Source organism: Ursus arctos, unplaced genomic scaffold, assembly GCF_023065955.2.
Source record: "Ursus arctos isolate Adak ecotype North America unplaced genomic scaffold, UrsArc2.0 scaffold_9, whole genome shotgun sequence".
Taxonomy (NCBI): Eukaryota; Metazoa; Chordata; class Mammalia; order Carnivora; family Ursidae; genus Ursus; species Ursus arctos.
Window position 1 is genome coordinate 30,285,570 of NW_026623111.1, and position 8,664 is coordinate 30,294,233.

Here is an 8,664-nt window from a genome sequence, read left to right on the forward strand (position 1 = left end):
AGGTCCTTGTCTTGGGACCTCTATGATGTGTGAAAGCCTTTGGGGGTCAAACCTCTTGTTCTCTCTTCTATGGGCCTCCCTTCCCCAACTAGAAAGAGTATCATCATCTCCTCAGAACACCATTTAACTTCCTCTTCTTCAGAGACAAAGTCTTTATTATCAGATGTCAAGATGTTTTGTACTCAGGCATCAATGTCACTTTCCAGAGAGACAGTATTTTATAACCTGAAGACAGAGAAGAGCATGGAGTAGCTGCAGATAGAGTTGATTTCATTCATGAATTCCTTTTCCCTTCACTGAGTGCCTAGGGGAATCCTTCTGAAATCCACCGTTTCCATGGCTACCACCTTGTCCAAGCCAATATGCTCTCTGAGCTGGACCAGTGTGATAGTTTAATAGTTCTGTTTGCTTCCATTCTTTTTTTTAAAAATATTTTTAAAAGTTTATTAATCTATTTATTTTTAAATAATCTTTACACCCAACATGGGGCTCGAACTCATGACCCTGAGATCAGGAGTTACATGCTCTTCTGACTGAGCCAGCCAGGCACCCCTCTTTGCTTCCATTCTTGATTTTATCCAACCATTGTCATCAAAGTGATCTAAAATAAAAAAAGGTGAGGGCACGTGGGAGGCTCAGTTGGTTAAGCATCGTATTCTTGGTTTCTGCTCAGGTCGTGATCTCATGGTGGTGATCCCGTGGTCATGAGATCGAGCCCCTCGTTGGGTTCTGTGATCAGTGCAGAGTTGGCTTCATGCTCTCTCTCTCTCTCTCAAATAAATAAATAAATCTGTAAAAAATTTTTTTAAAAAGAAGGCATCCGGGTGGCTCAGTTGGTTAAGCATCCAACTCATGATTCCAGCTCACATCCTGATCTCAGGGTCTTGAGGTCAAGCCCCCAGGGTTGGGCTCTGAGCTTTGAGGGAATCTGCTTGAGATTCTTTTCCTCTTCCCCTCCCCCGATATGTGCATGTGCTCTCTCTCTCTCTGAATTAAATCTTTAAAAAAATAAAATAAATACAACTTCAATCTTGCCCCTCTGGATCCCTGCTGAAAGTCATTGACTAGCTTTTTGCCTTCTAGCCATTGCTCGTGGAGGAGGACTAAACCATTTGAGATGCTGCAAACCGGGGCTACCGCCTGCTCCCAGGGTCAGCTCCTCCTCCTTTCTGAGCTGCAGTGACCCTGGCTGTCTTTCAGATCCTCAAATCAGCACAAGCCTCCCCTCCTGCTCCAGAGCCTTTGCCTAGACTCTCCCCTCCCTTTCCCTCTTCACCTAAAATTAACTCCTTTACTTCAGATCTCAGCTCAAACCTCACTTCCTGAAAAAGCCTGTCACAGCCTCCAGGGTTGATCAACTTCCTTGAAATACGTTCTCTTAACACTTGATAATGGCCCTTCACTTACCAGAGTGAGTGCCTGTATGTGTTTCTGGGTGGTTACTTGCTACTGATTGGCATTCGTCTGTGTCCCCAGGGGATTATAATTGCCTCAGAATCGGGACTGTGCCTGCTGGCTCTCTGTCACATTCTCAGTGCCTAGCACAGAGCCCAACACCCAAGTACCCGATGAACGTTGTCAGATACTTGCCAGATATGTAGGCTTGGCTTCCGGCAGTTTGTCTTCAGCTAGGACAGAAAAAGATCCCAACTTACTCTCCAAAGGCCTCTTCAAATGTCCTCTTTGTTATGATGTTCCCTGTCTGTTCTCCTTTCCTCCCCTCCACCCGGGGCAAAATAAAGCTCTTCCAGCATGAGCCCCAGCCGGCTCTGTGCTCCTTACTGATGCGCCCTGGGCTTGTAGAGGAAGACTGATCTGACCTCACCTACACTGTCAACTGGGCAGCTCCACCTGGATGCCGGCATCCGTTTTGTAGGGCTGCTGTAACCAAGGGCCACGAACTGCTTAAAACAACAGAAGTTTATTTTCTCATAGCTCTGGAGGCCAGTAGTCAAAAATCACAGTGTTGGCAGGGCCCTGCTCCTTCCAAAACATCCAGAGGAGAATCCTTCCTTGCCCCTTCTAGATCCTGATGTTTGGTATTTCTTGGCTTGTAGGTGCATCACTCCAACCTCTGCCTCCGTTGTCACATAGCTGTCTTCTTACAAGGACACCAGTCACAGTAGATTAAGGGTCCACTCTACTCCAGACGACCTCATCCTAATCTTAACTAATCAGCTCTGCAGCTACCTTATTTCTAAATAAGGTCACATTCTGAGCTCTTAGGGGTTTTCACTTGAACCTATCTTTTTGAGGGATACAACCCAACTCCTCACAAGCGCATTAGGTAGCTCACGCCCAGGTCCCGAGTTGCCGTCAGAGTCTTTTCCCCAAGCCCACTCATCCTCTTGTATTCCCTGTCTTGACTGGTGCTACTTAGCTAGTGGCATCTAGAGCAGACTAGAAAGTCATCCTATTTTCCTCCTTCTTCCGTACATAATTAGGCATGAAGTTCTGCTGTCTCTTTAACCTTTCTCGTATTCATCCCCAATGACCCTATTTTAGTTCCTCCATCATCTTTAACCTGGACAATTGTAGGATTCAAATCGGCCTTTCCATCTCCTATTTCAATCCTTTTCTAATTCATCCCTTGTGTTGCTGCATGAGGAATGCACTTAAAACACAAATATGGGGCCCCAGGGTGGCTCTGTTGGTTAAGCGTCTGCCTTTGGCTCAAGTCATGATCCCAGGGTCCTGGGATCGAGCTCCGGGTCAGTCTCCCTGATCAGCGTGGAGCCTGCTTCTCCCTCTTCTTCTGGCCCCCACTCGTTCTCTCTCTCTCTTTCTCTTTCTATGTCAAATAAATAAAATCTTTAAAAAAAACACAAATACGACCACAATACTATGTTTAAAACTCTTCGAAAACTTTGCTTTGCACATACAGCTGTCCAGACTCCTATGCATGGCACCCAAGATTCCACCGTCGTATCCCTACCTTTCTTAATTTTTGCTACTGCCTCTCTGCACTCTCTTCTCTAATCACTTTGAACTCTTCCATTTCCTAAACCTAGGAAATGGTTTCGTGCCTTTGTGCTTGTATCAGAGACATTGACTATATTCGTGGACTAGCCACGTGTTCCTGTACATTTCACCATCTGGTGAACTATGGGATGAGTTCTAGCCAATGCAGTGGGAGTGGAAATTATATATATCACCTCTGTGCTGAGGAATTTACCTTCAGTGTGTTACCTACCAGCTTCTTGTGTCCTTTAGAGCAAACTTGGAAGCCACACACTCTGGGTGGTCCAGCTCTAAGAGTGTGTGGACGCTGCTAGCTTTGGTCCTGAAGGGATGGTGTAGAGCAGAGCCTTGCCCGTTGCTCCTCCTACCCACCCCCCAAGCCGCTGACCCTCACTGGACATGGGGTTCATGACAAATAGATCTCAGTTATATTTAGCTGCCAAGACTTCAAGGTCATTTTGTTACCTTAGCATAACTTAGGCCATCCTGACTCATGCAGTGCCTCCGTCCAAGCTCTTCCCTCTGCCTGCCCACCCCGGTTCAGCTGCCTGGCAACGTCTTAACTGATCCTTCCAACTCCATGGTCTTCTCGTCTGTGAAACTGATCTGACCCATTGCCAAGTAGAGTTAATGACTCCCTCCTGTGCTCCCACTGCACCTGGTAGATCATGCCAACATTGTCCTTATCACCTGTTATGACAATAATTTAGTATCCACTGAATCATGAAATAGTAGAAGGCACGTGCCTTGGGGGGCAGGGAGCGTGTGTTTTTAGCTATCATGTTTGTACCTCCAGCACCCCACAGGGTGATGGGCATAAAGGGGGTACCCAATCCAATAAATGATGAATGAATGAATGAACTGACTACATGTAATCTGTCAGTAGCAAGCGATGGGGAAGGCCTTAAGGAACATGAAAACACTGTGTACGACTCCGTGGCTTGGAGACATTAGGAGTCGGCGGCTGTGATTTTGAGTTCAGGCAGCGTCCAGAGTCACATCGGCTCATACAGGATACAGCCCCGAGGCTTCGGTAAGTGAAAGGCTTACGGGAGATAAAACTCACGTGTGTAATCTGGAAGATGAAGTTTAAAAGGAAGTCCAAACATTACTTTTAACTCAGGAGTGAGTGTACTAGAGTGGAATACAAGTGCGTCTTGTTGACAGAAAGTGATGATTTAGGAAATAACATTACACGTGTGTGACACAGCCAGAATGACTATCAAATTAAAATCATGTATAACTGGCTCACTGGAAAAACATGATACAGGGTTTGTGAACAAAATGCAACTCTCTCTCTTTCTCTCTGTCCGTCTGTCATCTCTCTGCCCCTGAGAGCAGTAGGGGCCGATCCACGTTTTGTGCCCCCCCGCCCCCCCACATGGTCTTCTTAAATTTTGTTTGATGGCAGCAGAATCCCTCTTCCTCCAAAGCTGACTTGGACAAGCCAATGAACTTACTGTCATGTTCAGACAATACAAAAATCCCTTGAGTTGCAAGAAAAAATAGCCTCATTTCAGACCTTAACATTCCAAGTCCCAGGTAATAGTTAAAACCCTGAAACTGATTTAGCCTGAAGTCTTTTCTTCTCCCTTGGCTCAGACCTTACTCATCCTGGAAGCCTGCCCTGGGAAAGGGGGCATGGTCCTTTTCCTCGCCTCTCCCTCTACTCACCTCCTCCCCTTGCTAGCTGCTGTTTCCCTCCATGCTTGGAAAGAAGCCCAGAAAGGGGAGAGGTAAGGGAATAAGATCGTTCTCACGTGGCTGGGTGGCCTAAGCCCTTTGGGCCGGCAGCTGGCCTCTGTGTGGTGGCCTGGCAGATGATTAAAGCTGGCCCTGTCACGGGCCCTGCAGCGGCCTCCAGCTGGGCCCCCCGTCTCCTGTGGTTCCCTTGACCCAGGCTGAAGGTCTCTCTCCCTCTGGGTGGTCTCATGTGACTCCTTCCCCAGCTCCTGGGATTCCAGGGGTATAGCAGCCAGCCCTGTTCTGCCGAGGTCTTCTGTTCGTGCCTACAGGCCCCAAGACCACCCCACAGTGCCCCACACCTGCTCCCTTTCCCACGGGGCCCACATCTGGTCTTGGGACATTCCCCTGGCTCTGCCACCAAAGTCGTACGGACTGCTAACGTTGAAACGTGTCTTCCGCTGTTCCAGCACTGTGCTGTGGACTGGACATTTGTGAGCGCAGTCAATGCTCATAACCACCTGCGAAGCAGGTAACTGGCAGGCCGTATCCGTGAGTGTTTATTTAAACACTTCTGCCTTAAGTTCCGTGCTCCCAGAACGCTGCGGGCACATTTCATCTGTCGCTGGTTTTGATTACAGACAGAGGACTTGCAAGATGGAGGCCCCAGCTTAGCTTGACCATGCCCTCGCTACGAGTCTTAGGGCGAGTCCGCAGTCTCTCTGGAGTGGGCTCGTCAACACCCAGTTTCCTTCCCACCTTAAGAAGGGACTTAAGAAAGAACTCTGGAATAAGGAATTGCATGTCGGGGGTTCTTGTGGGAGGTGGAAAAGGCTAGTTAGGACCTCAGACGTGGAGAAGCCCAGACAGTACAGATAGGAGTAACCCTTAAAAGTCTAGAGTGTATCTAAGCTCTGAAAAACTGATGTTTAAACATCTCTAAAATCTAGGTCTTTATCGTTGTTGTTGTTTCTTTTTAAATTTTATTTATTTATTTCTGAGAGAGAGAGAGCACAAGCAGGGGGACGGCAGGCAGAAGGAGAAGCAGGCTCCCCGCTGAGTAAGGAGCCTGATGCGGGAGGCGATCCCAGGACCCTGAGATCATGACCTGGGCCCAAGGCAGACACTTCACTGACTGAGCCACCCAGGCGCCCCTCATCGTTTCTTTTATAATCCTAATGAGAAGTCTCCATCAAAAGAGAGGTTTCAGCCCATGACTTCAAGAATGTGAAGAACATTTTTCCCTCTGACTCATTAACTCCACTGCCAGAAATAAATTCTAAAGAACAATCAGCAGCACACACAGAGATCTGTGAATGACACCAGGCTTTAGGAAAAAGTAGCAACAACTCCCCCTGTTCAATTGCTGCTCACGTGACACCCCTCCAGAAAGGTCTCAAGCTGCATTGAATACCGCAGGGCCCTCTCTCCTCCCCGGGACCGTACTGTGCGTAACGGTCACCATCATCTCGTGCTGTATATGTTTATTTGTTTACTGTGCACTTTCTTCCTTCCAGCTAAGCTGTTAGCTCCCTGAGAACAACAGGGGCAGATGCAAATTTCGTGAGGCTGCAGAGCATATAAATCTGAGGTCCTTGTTTAGAAAAACAATTAAAAAAAAGAATGTAAAATTCAGCATGAAAATGAATATCGATTTGGGATGAAAAGAAAAAGTCCTCAGAAGGCTCCTCATTAGCCTTACAGGGAATCCGCTCCAGAGCGGAAGGGGCGTGGTCTGTCTTGTTCAAAGCTGCGTCCCCGGACCTAGAACAGAGTCCGGCCCATAGTAGGTGCTCAAGAAATACTTGCAGAATGGAAGAGCGACTGACGATACCGAGCCGGTTCAGTGAATGAGCCAGAGGAGGCAGAAAGAGTTTCCATAACTTGCCCCTAGACACCATCGGTAAACAAAAGAACTGGATTTGAGGTGGGTCTCTCTCCCCTCCTCACTGGGTTCGTGGCTGCGCAGCCGGACCCCATCCCCAGCCTCCCCTGCAGTCAGGGGTTCTGTGACCGTGTGACACAATTCTTGCAAGTTAAGTGTGAGCAGAGATCATGGTGCCGCTTTCCGGCTTCAGGCTTAGGTCCACGGGTATGCCTCCTCCTCACGCCTCCCTTCCACCTGCTGGCTCAAATCCGGACGTGGGGGGGATTCGGTTTGACAAGATCCAAAGGGGGTTGGCAGAGCAACGAATTGGAAAGGACCAGGCTTCCCAAATAGTGCTAAAGAAACAGAGCTCCTTCCCTGACCAGCACAGTTTATGTCAGGATTGCGATGTGACAGAGAAATAATCTTCTTTGTCCTGTAAATCATGGTGTGTTTTTTAAATTTAATTTATTTATTTGAGAGAGAGCGTGTGCATGCATGTGCGCGAGCAGGGAGGGGTGGGGGGGAGGGAGAAAGAATCTGAAGCAGCCTGTGCGCTGAGCGGGAGCCCTACACGGGGCTCGATCCCGCCAGCACAAGATCATGACCTGAGCCGAAACCAAGAGTCGGGAGTACAACCCACTGAGCCACCCAGACGCCCCAAGTCATGGCGTTTTGAGGCCTCTCTGTCACAGCAACTTAGCCCCACAGTAACTAATACGGGTGTAAAATCCAGGCCCTTTCCCTCACCGTGTACTTTGTCCTAGCAACACGGCCAGAAATAGGAAGGGGGATTTACTTACAGTCAGCCTGAGAGAGGTCCTGTGGCTTTCTCGGGGCTGTCCTCGTGCTTCCTTTCCTGGTAATAGAACAATGGCTAGCTATGTGCCCGGTACTGTCCTAAGTACTTTCCATGAAATGGCTCATTTCATCCTAACCTTTGGAGCACATAGATCATCTCCATTTTATAGCTGAGTGAACTGAGGTGCAGAAAGCTAGTAAGGGAGAGAGTGGGATTTAGACCCATGCCGGCTGGTTGCACCACTTACTCTCCCAGCCACCATGGTACGTTCTTCTGACCCTCTTGCTTCATTTTTTTAAAAAAGATTTTATTTATTTATTTGAGAGATAGAGAGCATGAGCAGGGGGAGGGGTAGAGGAAGAGGGAGAAGCAGACTCCCCACTGAGCGTGGAGCCCACCATGGGGCTTGATCCCAGGACCCTGAGAGTATGAACTGAGTGGAAGTGAGACTCTTAACCACATGAGCCACCCAGGCACCCCTTACTTCATTTCTTTTTTTTTTTTTTTTTAAAGATTTTATTTATTTATTTGACAGAGACAGAGACAGCCAGCGAGAGAGGGAACACAAGCAGGGGAAGTGGGGGAGGAAGAAGCAGGCTCACAGCAGAGGAGCCTGATGTGGGGCTCGATCCCATAATGCCGGGATCACGCCCTGAGCCGAAGGCAGGCGCTTAACCGCTGTGCCACCCAGGCGCCCCCCTTACTTCATTTCTTTTGCTGTCCTCCTGACCTTCAGATCATTCAATTCTCCCATTGTGAAGAGGCCAATAGAACACCAGATGGCCATAAAGAAAAAGAAGTTTCTGCCCCACTCTCTCTGCCAATGGTTCTACCTTTTATGTCCCTTCGGTATCTTCCTATGGTGTTGGGAGCTCTAGCGTTTGGGGAGTGCCATTTGGTACAAATCATCAGCATTCCATTGGGCACCCTGGGCACAGTGAAGAGAGCCTTGAACTGGGAGTCCAAGGTTCTGTCTCTTGGCCTGGCTCTGCCACGGGTTGGCGTGCAAAATTGACTATGGCACTCTTCTCTGTAAAGTGACAAAGATGGATGATCCCTAAGGTTCCAGTACTCTGAAATCAATACCCTGTGAGTCTTTCCTGCCTTGGTCCACTCTCCGTCCACGGGCACTGTTGGCCTGCCTTTTTGCAGAAGGCCAAGGAGCAGGGATCAGCTCCATATTTGGGGTTTTGGAGGGGACACCACGTGGTTTCCCTGGATTTAGGGATGCAGAAGGAGAAGATGAGGATGAGTCAGACTCGGTAGGTTTCCTAGCAGTCCTGCCATCATCAGGCTCCAGTGTCTCCCGCGTACACAGATGCAAATGAAACAGGATTCAAGAGTAAGAGTG